Source organism: Triturus cristatus, chromosome 7 (assembly GCF_964204655.1).
Source record: "Triturus cristatus chromosome 7, aTriCri1.1, whole genome shotgun sequence".
Lineage (NCBI taxonomy): Eukaryota > Metazoa > Chordata > Amphibia > Caudata > Salamandridae > Triturus > Triturus cristatus.
Genome location: NC_140590.1, coordinates 1,197,461,763 through 1,197,474,127, shown reverse-complemented (window position 1 = coordinate 1,197,474,127; position 12,365 = coordinate 1,197,461,763). Strand labels below are relative to the sequence as shown.

At 45.1% G+C, this 12,365-nt stretch overlaps 1 long non-coding RNA gene across 4 annotated transcripts in view; it reads right to left on the bottom strand.

The window, feature by feature from the left end:
* Window positions 1-980: 980 nt before the first annotated feature.
* Window positions 981-12,365, bottom strand: part of LOC146811592 (uncharacterized) — a 76,995-nt gene continuing 65,610 nt past the window's right edge. For all 4 annotated transcript variants that reach the window (XR_014966748.1, XR_014966747.1, XR_014966746.1 and 1 more), the window contains one exon: window positions 981-3,104. This is a non-coding gene — a long non-coding RNA (uncharacterized LOC146811592). The remainder of the gene's footprint in view (window positions 3,105-12,365) is intronic.

Here is a 12,365-nt window from a genome sequence, read left to right as displayed (position 1 = left end):
TGTCGCCTCAATACGTTTTGGGCCCTTGCCTGTCGTGGGTACTTGGGCCTCCCACACGAGTGAGGCACCGTTTTTATCGGGAGACCCGGGGGAATGCTGGGTGGGAGGAAATTTGTGTCAGCCCGGTGATGCCACAACTTTCCCACACAAAAATGTGTGAAAAAGGTGATTTTTTCAGCTAAATTTGAGGTTTGCAGGGCATTCTGGGTAAGGAAACGTTGGGGGATCCACGCAAGCCATACCTCCCTGGAATCCCCCGGGTGTCTAGTTTTCAGAAATGTGTGGGTTTGGTAGATTCCCCTAGGTGGCCGCCGAGCACCGGGCCAAAAACCCAGGTGACCCCCCCTTGCAAAACCAGGTCGTTTTGAGGTAGGCAATTTTCATGTCGCCTCAATACGTTTTGGGCCCTTGCCTGTCGCGGGTACTTGGGCCTCCCACACGAGTGAGGCACCGTTTTTATCGGGAGACCCGGGGGAATGCTGGGTGGGAGGAAATTTGTGTCAGCCCGGTGATGCCACAACTTTCCCACACAAAAATGTGTGAAAAAGGTGATTTATTCAGCTAAATTTGAGGTTTGCAGGGCATTCTGGGTAAGGAAACGTTGGGGGATCCACGCAAGCCATACCTCCCTGGAATCCCCCGGGTGTCTAGTTTTCAGAAATGTGTGGGTTTGGTAGGTTTCCCTAGGTGCTGGTGGTGCAGATCGGAGCTTCCGAATCCCCTCTACTTCCACGGACGGAGTGATCTCACAGTCACACACGCACACACACATCACACGCTGGTGGGGCCCATTACACCAACATTCATCCTACCACTCTATCCGTGCCATGTATAAGGGGAGACACTTTCGATACCTAACCAATCTGCATGTACCCTGAGGTCAATGGCATCAACTAGTTGCTATAGATCTGGTGAAACATTTCAGAACAAACAAATAAATTCAATAAACATGACAATAAAATAACCACCCGACACAGTGATTCAAACAGAATATTCGTTTATCTAAAATTGTATGAAGAGCCAATTAAATGCAAATTTATTTCTCTCATATTTACCTATTCTGGCTAAAAGTCAGATCCTAAGTCAGAACCGGTCCTCAGCAAATTAATCAAAGTTTCTAGCCATCATGTAGAGTCACCGTGCTCTTCTGTCAGCATCGGGACCTCTGATCATCAGTTCGGGAAGAAGTGGCGCTAGACCTCTCTAGCCTACTAATATTTATACTAAAATTACATTCCAAAAAGTAACAATCATATTGTACAAAACGGATGACTGGCGGAAACATGTCGTCTTGGTACATTGGGATACTTTCGAACGTTTTCACACACATTGATCGTCTCAAATAATGAATAGAAAATAAGGGGTCCACAACTAATTCGTTACTTTTACGGATGTCTCTTCTGGATAAATTGTATCCCATTTGTGGGATCATTATAAGTTTCTGGCCCAAGAGGCATAATGCTGTGGGAGTTGCAGCAGTGGTGATAGTCTCCCAGCTGTGAGGCAGGCTTCCAAAGTTAAACTATAGCGCCTGCGCCAGCGGCCTATAAGTGTGCTTCTCACACAGTGTTCCCTGCAAGGCTGTCTGAGCAGGTTGTCTCGGCAGCAGTGATTGGGCAACTACGCTTTTGACATACTGAGTTAATCAGAGGTGCTGCGCCAGAGTGTCGGGTGAATATCATGTTATATTTTGTAGGCAGCTGAGAAAGTTGACTGATGCGTGGTACTTGGATGGGCTGATCACATGACTGCGATTAGCTTAGCTGTTGGGCTTTGTGTATACCTCCCAGTGAGACAAAAATGGGATTAGGTGTTCGCACACTTGGCCAGCCTGCTAGGATAGCTGGGGGCAGAGCTTTTACCTGTCCACCTACAGTTCAAAGGGCTGCCTCCAGCACACACGCTAGGGAATCTGGCACTGGCCTTTTCTCACACCAGACTTCTTGGAGCCTTGGTAGGTTAAGGGAAGAACTTTCCAGAACCAGATGTGAGGGTAGCATGGAAAATTCCCTGCTTCAAAGGCTGGCTCATGGTATAAATATTGCACCCCCAGAGCACCTCTTCAGTACATTTCTGAACTTGTTGAAGACTTCAGAATATCTTCCTGGACCCCTAGAGGACCGCCCTGCTGGTTGAGGCCTGCCTTTTAAAAAGATAAAGGTTTAGTTTTATATAGCGCAAACTAGACCCAATGGTATCAGACCGCTTTACATGAGCATCAGTTGCCTTACAGAAGAACGCATTCATTTTTGTTAGGCACAGGGGGATTAAGTGATTTGCACAGAATCACAGGATATTGAGCATCTTTGCCAAGACGCAAACCCAGGTCCCCAGCTCCGATGTCAACCGCTCTAGCCGTTAGGCCACATCCTCTCTCCGGTTCCCAGAGGACTGCCCTGCTGCTTGAGGAATGCCTTGCTCACGAAAGGACTTCCCTGCTTTTAGAGGGCTGCCTTGATGCTTCAAGGAGAACCAGACCATCTTCATGAACAGAGGACCATCAGACATGAGTCCAAGGGATAGTTTGCTGGCCTTCTGTGTGAACTACAGGGGCATAACAAGCTCCAGAGACCTTGAACTAAGCACCTCTTCTTTGCAGGAGTGAGTTTTAATCCCCCACCAAGTGGTGCTTCCCAGGTCCTGCACTCTTGGAAGTGATGTTAGAGATCCTGCTCCTACCTAGCCCAAAAATGTGGGACTTTGAATAAGTTTCACAGACACTACCAGAAGAACTGGCGTAAATATGTTGTCTTGGTACATTGGGATACTTTCAAACATTTTCACACACATTGATCGTCTCAAATAATGAATAGAAAATAAGGGGTCCACAACTAATTCGTTACTTTTACGGATGTCTCTTCTGGATAAATTGTATCCCATTTGTGGGATCATTAGAAGTTCATAAAGTCAGCATTTTATTTAGCAACAAATTTTATGTTCAGGGGCACTTGGCATCACTCCTGGATTTGTCGTCATGATCATGGCTTTTCAGTTCGTCAAAAGGGCAAGGTCACAGGCAGCGCGAAGCCTCCTTGCAAAATTTTCCATCAACTCGAATGCAGGCTGCGGGTGGTAGCCATCTTTTGGTAGGCCACATTGGTCAACTTAATTGAAAATGAAACACAAAACAGAATTACTGCACAAAATGATTATACAGTGTTATTCCCCTGCTAATACCCTTATGTGTATGTATTTATCTAGCCATTTGTGACATCAAAAGCCATTAATGCATATTAATTATAAGCGCAAAACACAATAACATCACATAAGCAACATCTATTCTGTCAATTTGCTCACCAACTTAGTTCACTTATTATTTTAGCCATGCAATAGCATTCCCACGTGTAATTCTTCTGTTAATAAGGTTGATTAGACACGACTTTGACAAATCTTTAGTAGTTAATAATTAATCAGTAATACTTTTAATTATAACATACGAAAATGAAACAGGTATTCGGTTTTAAAGAAAAAACCCTGCTCCATCAATCCCCCCTTTGGTGATATTGTAATATGGGTTAGCCACTCCCTATTTACAACACTAAGTTAGCATAACCGAGCCAACTGTTAAAAAGCCAGCTTGCCGTTTCTGCTGCTTTGCACGCGACACAGTTGTTATACGTTATTCATTTTAGAAATGCTTACTCGACTTTGCCTTACAGGATAACAGTTTATTGTTTAACATTCTTAACAGTGTGCTGCGACCTTCGTCTGTACATCATGTAAAGAACAAGTCTAGGACACTAGACGGTGCAGAGTGTTGTGTTCAGATTGATCATACCACTTTTTAGACATATCATACATGCAGCTGCCATTATCTGAAGGACAAGTGCCTTTAATATTACAGTACAGAATGTTTTAGATTTCATTCGAACAGAAGAGCTGATGCATGAGAGAGCTAGCTGATCCTTTGAAGTGATTCCACTAAGCTGATCTATACGGTATGGGGTCCCCCCCTATTAGCCTAAGAGACCTTCTATTAGTCTAATAATAATTTATTAGTTGCTAGAGAAAGGAGTGTGGCTGCATACCACTGTCATTATTATTATGATTGCTCCTTTTATTCTGTATGGTATTGTAACAATGCTGATGGTTTTGATCTTAACCATTTGTCTGCTAGTGTTAGCCAAAGTACTGCATCTTAGGACGCGAGGTTTATAAAATAAACTCTTTAAACTTTACCGTGTCTGTATTATTCTGTTGTGGACTGGTAAATAAGTACAAACAGGTATTTCGGATTCCCACCACTCCTGAGAAATATCTAAGTGGCATGTTCTGGGTTTTCTATACATTGGGACCGCCTAGCTAGATCTAGGCTAACAAATGGGACACTAAGCTAGTCGGATATGGGGTTCTTGGTTCTGAGGGGAGTTTCAGGTACACCACAATTCTCTGAGGTCCTGGTTTCCTGCGCATAGTTCTGTGCATAAGCAGAATCCCTGCAACATGGCGCCCAACGTGGTTAAGTTCTGATACGCCTTAGTAGTACTTTTATTAGTCCACAACGCCCTCACTTTGGTTTCCGGATAACGGGAGTGACTGCTTAATCTACCTGAGTTTCGACTAAAGGTTCGTTCAAGCTTGACAATTAAAAAGATTAGTTTTTACTGAACCCAGAGTAGTGAGTGGACGGCTTTTACCTCGGGCGGTAAACAAAGAAAGTTTAAAAGGCTACCTATGGGCTATAAGAACAGCCCTGGGGTCTTTGCTGGTCGAGTGGTCTCGCTCCTAGAGTATATAGACCCGGATGCATACTCGTATGTCGATGACATCTATCTGACAGACGACGAGTTGCTCCCACACCTTGCTCGCGTGGATGGCATAATTACTACGTTTGCTGATTTTGGATACAAATTCAATTTTGCGAAGTGCCACATTGCCGAGTTCACAGTGTTGTTCTTGGGGTACGAACTCAATAGTGAGGGTCGCGGCTAGGCTCCGCACTTCCTTGAGAAGTGCGCACGCCTTTGTACTCCTACAACGCTGAAAAAATTGCAATCATTGCTGGGTTTTTTGAATTTCGGTCGTACCTACATTCCTGATTATGCCCAGCGTATCAAGACGCTTTATGCCTTGGTACAACCTACTTTTACCAAATCATGCTGGCTGCCAGAGCATACAGCTGCATTACAAACTTTGCAGTCTGATCTTCTTGCTTCTAAATACTTACAAACTCGTGATAACCACACTAACCTGGTCATTAGAATTGTACCAGACGCGGTGGGTTTCACGTACTTAACGTTCAATGAGGGAGACACCGTTCCCATTGCTTACAAATCTCATCTGTACACATCAGCTGAGCTGCGCTTTTCCACTGTCGAAAAAGTACTGACAGCAGTTCAGATGGCGATCTTGAAAGAAAGAGCGCTATCACAAGGAAAGCACATGCTGGTGGTAACACCGAACCCTGCCCTCGAGGCAGTCACTAAAGCTAGTGTACCAAATTCTAAGGCTTTGCATCCAAGGTGGATACAATGGGTAACTTCCTTGGCTTCGCAAGACGTCACATATATCTTTGACGCGGCGTTGCAGTCTCAGGAGTTCTTGGATTATGAATTCGTTCATCCGACTCCTTCGACATTGCGCCCACTTGAGGAGTACCGTTGTGTCATTTACACTGATGGGTCTGCGCAGCCCGCTACTGGATCAAAGCACTCCTATTCAGCTGCCTGCGCAATTGTTGTGGGTACCTTCGTGAATGGAGAGTTCCAATCTGAAGCTGTGCATACACAGACCTTGGGTGATTGTACCGCGCAGTTGGCTGAAGTACGTGCTCTGGTGCTTGCGCTGGAGTACGCTGATCTTCGAATCCCCACTCTTGTTTTGTGTGATTCGTTCTATTGTGTTCAATCTTACAATGACAATCTACATTTTTGGATTCAGAATGATTTTCATGATTCCAAAGGTAGCACAATAAAGCATAAAACGCTTTGGGTTCGAGTGGCAGCACTTAAAGAACTGCTACCACTCGTGAATGTATTTCACACTCTTGGTCACCAACGAGTTGGTGTCCATGCTGTCGGTAACAGTTTGGCTGACGAGGCAGCAAAAACAGCAGTGGCAACATATCTAGTAGCAGCAGTTACAAGATCCAAAAGTAAGATCGATGATGACATCTTGGCAGCTATTGCTGCTTCCGAGACCGGGACGACTTTTCCGAAAGGTTTCCCTTCTCAATACCATTATCGCTTAAGTCCTGATAACGTCCCGTTAGTGAGGATTAACGACGTTGGTGACAGGGTGATTCCCAACGCGGACCGTAGATACTCTTTGATATCAGCTGCTCACGAGGGTGTTGCGTCTGCGCATGCCGGAGTGTTGGCTACTGTATCTCTGTTGCAACAACGTTACTGGTGGTACCGTTTATACAAACAAGCGCGGGCATATGTTCTTACTTGTGAAATTTGCCAGCAGATTAAGCCTTCCACTGCAGCGCGTCCACCACAAACACAGTTGCATACATCTAATCAACCACTCGTGTGCGTTTATTTAGATCACTGCGGTCCTTTTACCTCTGATACTGCGTACAAATACATCTTGGTTGCAGTTGATTCGTGCACACGTTTCCTGTGGGTATGGCCACAAAGGAGTGCTGATGCCAGAACTGTCATCAAGGATTTGTGTGTCTTTGTAGGGAGTTTTGCATGTGGTACCCTTCATTCTGATCAGGGTCCTGCGTTCGCCTCACGGGCGTACAAGGAGGCCATGAGAGATTTGGGGGTCCAAGTCAAATTTTCGTCTCCATACCGGCCTGAGGGAACAGTGTTGTGGAGCGGATGAACCGTGACCTAAAGCAATCTTTGACAGAGAGGGTATTAGGTACAGGCCGGAACTGGCTCTCCCACTTGTATGACGTACAACGTGCACTTAATAATCTCCCTAGAAGGTCTCTGGGTGGGAGGACCCCGTACATGATGCTCTTTGGAGTAAGAATGTTTGTCCCGGACCTTGATGGTCTAGACATGGCGGCAGCGGCCGCCCCTTTTGACCTAGATGACCACTGTGCTGTATTGCAGAATCTACAAGAAGCAAGAGACACTCTAGCGAAAGGACACGTACCCTCTACATCAGAAGCTGCACTCCAGATTCCGGTAGTCGGCTGGCTACCTCGAGTTGGTGACCTGGTCCGTGAGAAGGTGGAGAACAAGGAGGAGTTTGGCCCCTCTTATCATGCACCGGTCCCGGTGCTTGGAGTTCTGGGTACACGTACAGTTGTGTTGCCTCCACTTCCTGGTCGCAAGGATAACAGGTACATCTCGATTGACAATGTCAAGCTACAGCGGGTGGCCGATTCTCCATAGTATGACACCTTCAGTTTCTTGCCCTTCGATGCTGAGAAACTCGGTTGTGGTACCACCCTCTAACATCTTGCCTGAAGTTTCCGTTGAGCTTGCAGTTGCTACTCCCTCTATGCCATCTAATGCTGCTGGTTTACCTGATGATCCTGAGTATGCTTATCCAACAGAAGTACCTTTGCCTCTATTACATTCAACAACAATTGCCCAGTCACATTCTTCCTTTGAAACTGAATCATTTACTTCCACTGCCCCTTCCAAAATTTCTAAATGTTTTGCCTGGTTCAAGAGACATTTTTTGGTTGCACCTTGGACTTACATCTGGCTGGTGCTAATAAGTATTTTTTTGTTCATGTCCATTGGCTTTGTGGTAGTGTTTTTTAAATTGATAAATGGACACTACCTGAATGAACGAACTGCAATTCGTTTAATTGATGGAACTTTAGCCCCCCATTCCTCATCACACATCATGAAAAGGGACCAGACTTTTGTGAACATCACCGCCTGGCCTGTAAGTGATGGAATAGCTTGGGATGCTGTGAACTTTCAAATTCATGGTCCCACCGAAGTGATTAATGTGCCAACTGTTTTTCGTGTTTCTATGGGTGATGTAGTTAAACAGAACATCCGATCAGATGATTGGGATGTGCAAGCGATAGAAACACCGTTTTCTGATTTGAAATATTATGCTGCATTTGATGCTGAGGATTTGTATTTAAATACTGCAAATTACGATGAACAGTTTTGCTATCAACATTATGGCACACATTTCCTACACAGGGCAAATACCTTTCGGAATTTTGTTAATTTCACTCAGTGGGAACATTGTCCTGTCCCTATGAGTGGCAGTTCTGCCACTTTAGTGAAAAAATTCACATACTTTTCGGATTTTAGTGTGTCTGACCCTAATTCTTTTTATTTTAAGGTGGCGGTAGAACCAGCTTCTAAGGTTAGACTGACACACACCAAATTATTATATTCCAAATCCTTTATGGATGAATTGGCTATTGGAGGTTATGACCTATGGAAAGCTACTATCGATCTTAAATCGGTTTGGGGAACTAAACCGTGGCAGGTACAAGGAACAGAAGCTTTGCATCGTGCCTGTCTTATCCCAAATCATATGTTATTTTTGAATTCAACTATTTTTCAGACCACCTGTTTTGGATTGGCTATATCTAAAAAATTGAATTCCCCCACAATCCCGGATCTGGGTGCTTATCCTAATTGGGCGAATCACACAGATCTGTCCCTTACTATGTTGCAGTCCCTCGTCTCCAACACCACCTTCAATATTTCAGCAAATGATCCTGAGGGATGGTTGGTGTGGCAGACAGGTTCAGATTCCTGTCAACGTCGGTTTCTGAATTTGACACCAGGGTATACACAATTTAGAGTAGACCCTCGTTTTCCATCGTCACACACGGTAACTACTTACTCGGTAGGTAAGTTATGCCAGTCATGGTTACAACATTCCACATTAGCTTCAGTTAAGCTTCATTTATCATGATTAAATGACAAAATAGATTTGAATGATTTTGTTAAGGGTCCTACGAGTGGCAGGTCCAAGAGATGGGTTTATGCTATTTACAATGAAGTTTGGAAGTTATCGCAAATTGAAGCTGCTTTCAGGCTACGTGCTATTGACCAGGCCAATATGGAGAAAGTATTGGCTGTTATAGATAATAGTATTAACACCTTGTCTTCTAGAATTTATACATTAGATAATATTGTTTCATCTGTCGTAGACATTGTGCAAGATGAAGTGTCTGTGTTATATCATGGTCAAAATCAGTTGCGTTCAATTATGCAGTTTGCATGGACCTTGCAAACGTTAAAAGCAGGGAAAGTCCCTTGGGATTACATGAATACGTCTTCGTTATTCCTTCCTTTTAATTTGACCGATAAACAGCAGTTCATGTCCATGAAAGACGCAACTTGCGCATTACTGCACATTGAAAAACTAGAACCATTACCTTTTTCTATTGCTGAGTTGAATTCGGCTGTGTGGCTTGTACACGGATTGATCACGTTGCCTTTCTCAAGGTTTAAGTTCAGTTCGTGCATGAAGCATTATGCCATAGGCAGATATGAACAGCTTGGTAATGCCTTCCTGCACGAAGTTTGGTCACTTCCTTTCACATATAGATGTGTGAGGGATGGCAAGGAAGTTTACTTGAAAGGTGAAGAATGTAATTCCGCTCCTGATCATTCTGTGGTTTGTAGACATATACAATTACATGGCGCTTGCAATATACACGCTCCTAATTTAGCTTGTGTCCTAAAAGGTATTCCGATGCCAGTTATAACGTCTTCTTTTAAGCTGCTTGCCAACGGTAGTTATTTGCTTTTAAATAATGAAGCTTGCTGAGGGATGCTAGTGGGTATTCCTTACATAGTCACCGTTTCACAAAGGGTGGTTTGCTGTAATAACGTCCTTTTCCCACCCCCGCATGGCAGGCTCGATATATCCATCTGGCCGGCGATTCCAACCTTGAACGCAGAGTTCAACAGGATGAGTAGAATAAGAGCTCTTTTGTCTCAAAAAGAAGTTTCTTTGACTTCGTCCCGTGAAACATTTCTTCTTCACATAGCAAACACACGCACTGAAGTACAAGCTCTTTTAAATACTGACCTCCCCCTACATTTTGGAACGTTGATATCTTTAATGCTTCGTCTACGACTGGCCTTGTTCATTTTTTTAAAATTGTCGGCTCAGGCCTCGTGACATCTTTCCAAACTATTTTTGGTGTGATCCCTGCGTTTTTACATTCTATTTTTTCAAGTGTCTTCGGAGGGTTTCCCTTGCTACTGGCTCTTGGGGCCGGGATCCTCTTGTTGATCTGCGCTTTTCGTTATGGCTGCACGCCTGGGGTTACAAGACAGAATGCTCCGCCTGCTACATCTTCGTAGCCAGATGCTTGATTACTATGGCACTTTACCGCTGGCGACCTTAAGCGCCAAGTATGGATTGTCATTCCGGTTTGCTTATTTTACCTGTGTGCAGCCCGTCTTTCATTGCCTAGATTGTCCCTTCCAATGGGCTCTGGACTTGTGTCTGTCAAACTTGGTGTCACCTGACCCGGATTTTGATGAACTGATGTGTCCGTTACTGGATCATGAGTTTGCTTGTTCTGGAATTGGGTTCATGGCTTTGGGTGCTACACAAGGAGTCCTTGGTAACTGGGATATCGGAGAGGCCGCTACTGAATTCCTTGAACGAAGTTATCTCGAGGATGCTGACAGGTGTCCTGTTATGGTGCTGGATGCTCCGATACTTGAGGAACACGTGTGCTCCTTTCCACTACTAAATTGGATGGCAGATACTTTTGCGGAACGCTCCAATGATTTCCTCTTGGAAGCTGCTGCAACTTATGGTGCATATACCTGAACCCCTTCAGTGCCCATGACGAGCTGGACTCGTCATGGAGCACAGTCGCGCTGTGCCCATGACGAGTCCAGCTCGTCATGGGACCCACCCTTGGGGGAAGCGCTGGCGCTCCCCCCGTGACTCCGCGATCTTTTTTTTTTTTGCTTGGGAGGCAGGGGAAGACCTTCCCCTGCCTCCCCCCGCCCCCCCCGCCCGCGTCATCAATGACGTCAGCGCGGGAGCCGCGCTGACGTCACCGGAGGCTTCCCCTTTGCTCTCCGAGGCGCTGGAAGCCATTTGCTTCCTGCGCGTCGGAGAGTAAAGGTCAGTTTTGGGGCTGGGGAGGGGGTATTAGTGGATCTGTGCGGTAGGTAGGGTGGGGGCACAATGTTGGGGGGGGTGTAAATGGGTTTTTGAAAACTCTGCTTTGTTCCTGCGCTTGGATCGTCCAAGCGCAGGCGATTTTATGTGATTTTTGAAAAAAAAAAACACGCTCGTTTTCGTTTCTTTGTCGTGTTTCACCTGGGGGGTGCTGCTAGCGTGGGATGGGGGTGGGGGGCGTAATAAAGTCAGTCCTAGGGGTTCCAAAGTGGCCAGATTGATTTTATTTGCTTATAAAACACCAGCATCAGAGTTTGCCAGTGCAGTGTGACTTTCGTTTTCTCGTGTAACTTTGAACTGCATTGTTGTACCAAGGGGGGGCGAAAGAAAGTGAGGCAGAGGGGTTGCAAAGTGGCCAGATTGATTTTATTTGCTTCCAAGTACACCAGCATCAGAGTTTGCCAGTGATGTGCTTTTTTCGTTTTTTTGTCTTCCTTTGAACTGTATTTTTGTTCCCAGGGGGCAAAGTAAAGTTAGACAGAGGGATTGCAAAGTGGCCAGATTGATTTCATTCGCATCCAAGCACACCAGCATCAGAGTTTGCCAGTGCAGTGCGACTTTCGTTTTCTCAGCCTAACTTTGAACAGTATTGTTGTTCCCTGGGTGGGCGAAATAAAGTAAGACAGAGGGGTTGCCAAGTGGCCAGATTATTTTTATTTGGATCCAAGTACACCAGCATCTGAGTTTGCCAGTGATGTGCTTCTTTCGTTTTTTTGTCTTCTTTTGAACAGTGTTGTTGTTCCCAGGGGGGGCGAAATAAAGTTAGACTGAGGGATTGCAAAGTGGCCAGATTGATTTTATTTGCATCCAAGTACACCAGCATCAGAGTTTGCCAGTGATGTGCTTCTTTCGTTTTTTTGTCTTCCTTTGAACAGTGTTGTTGTTCCCAGGGGGGGCGAAATAAAGTTAGACTGAGGGATTGCAAAGTGGCCAGATTGATTTTATTTGCATCCAAGCACACCAGCATCAGAGTTTGCCAGTGCAGTGCGTCTTTAGTTTTTTCGCCTAACTTAGAACAGTATTGTTGTTCCCAGGGGGGGCGAAATAAAGTTAGACAGAGGGATTGCAAAGTGGCCAGATTGATTTTATTTGCATCCAAGCACACCAGCATCTGAGTTTGCCAGTGCAGTGCGTCTTTAGTTTTCTCGCCTAACTTTGAACAGTATTGTTGTTCCCAGGGGGGGCGAAATAAAGTTAGACAGAGGGATTGCAAAGTGGCCAGATTGATTGTATTTGCATCCAAGCACACCAGCATCAGAGTTTGCCAGTGCAGTGCGTCTTTAGTTTTCTCGCCTAACTTTGAACAGTATTGTTGTTCCCAG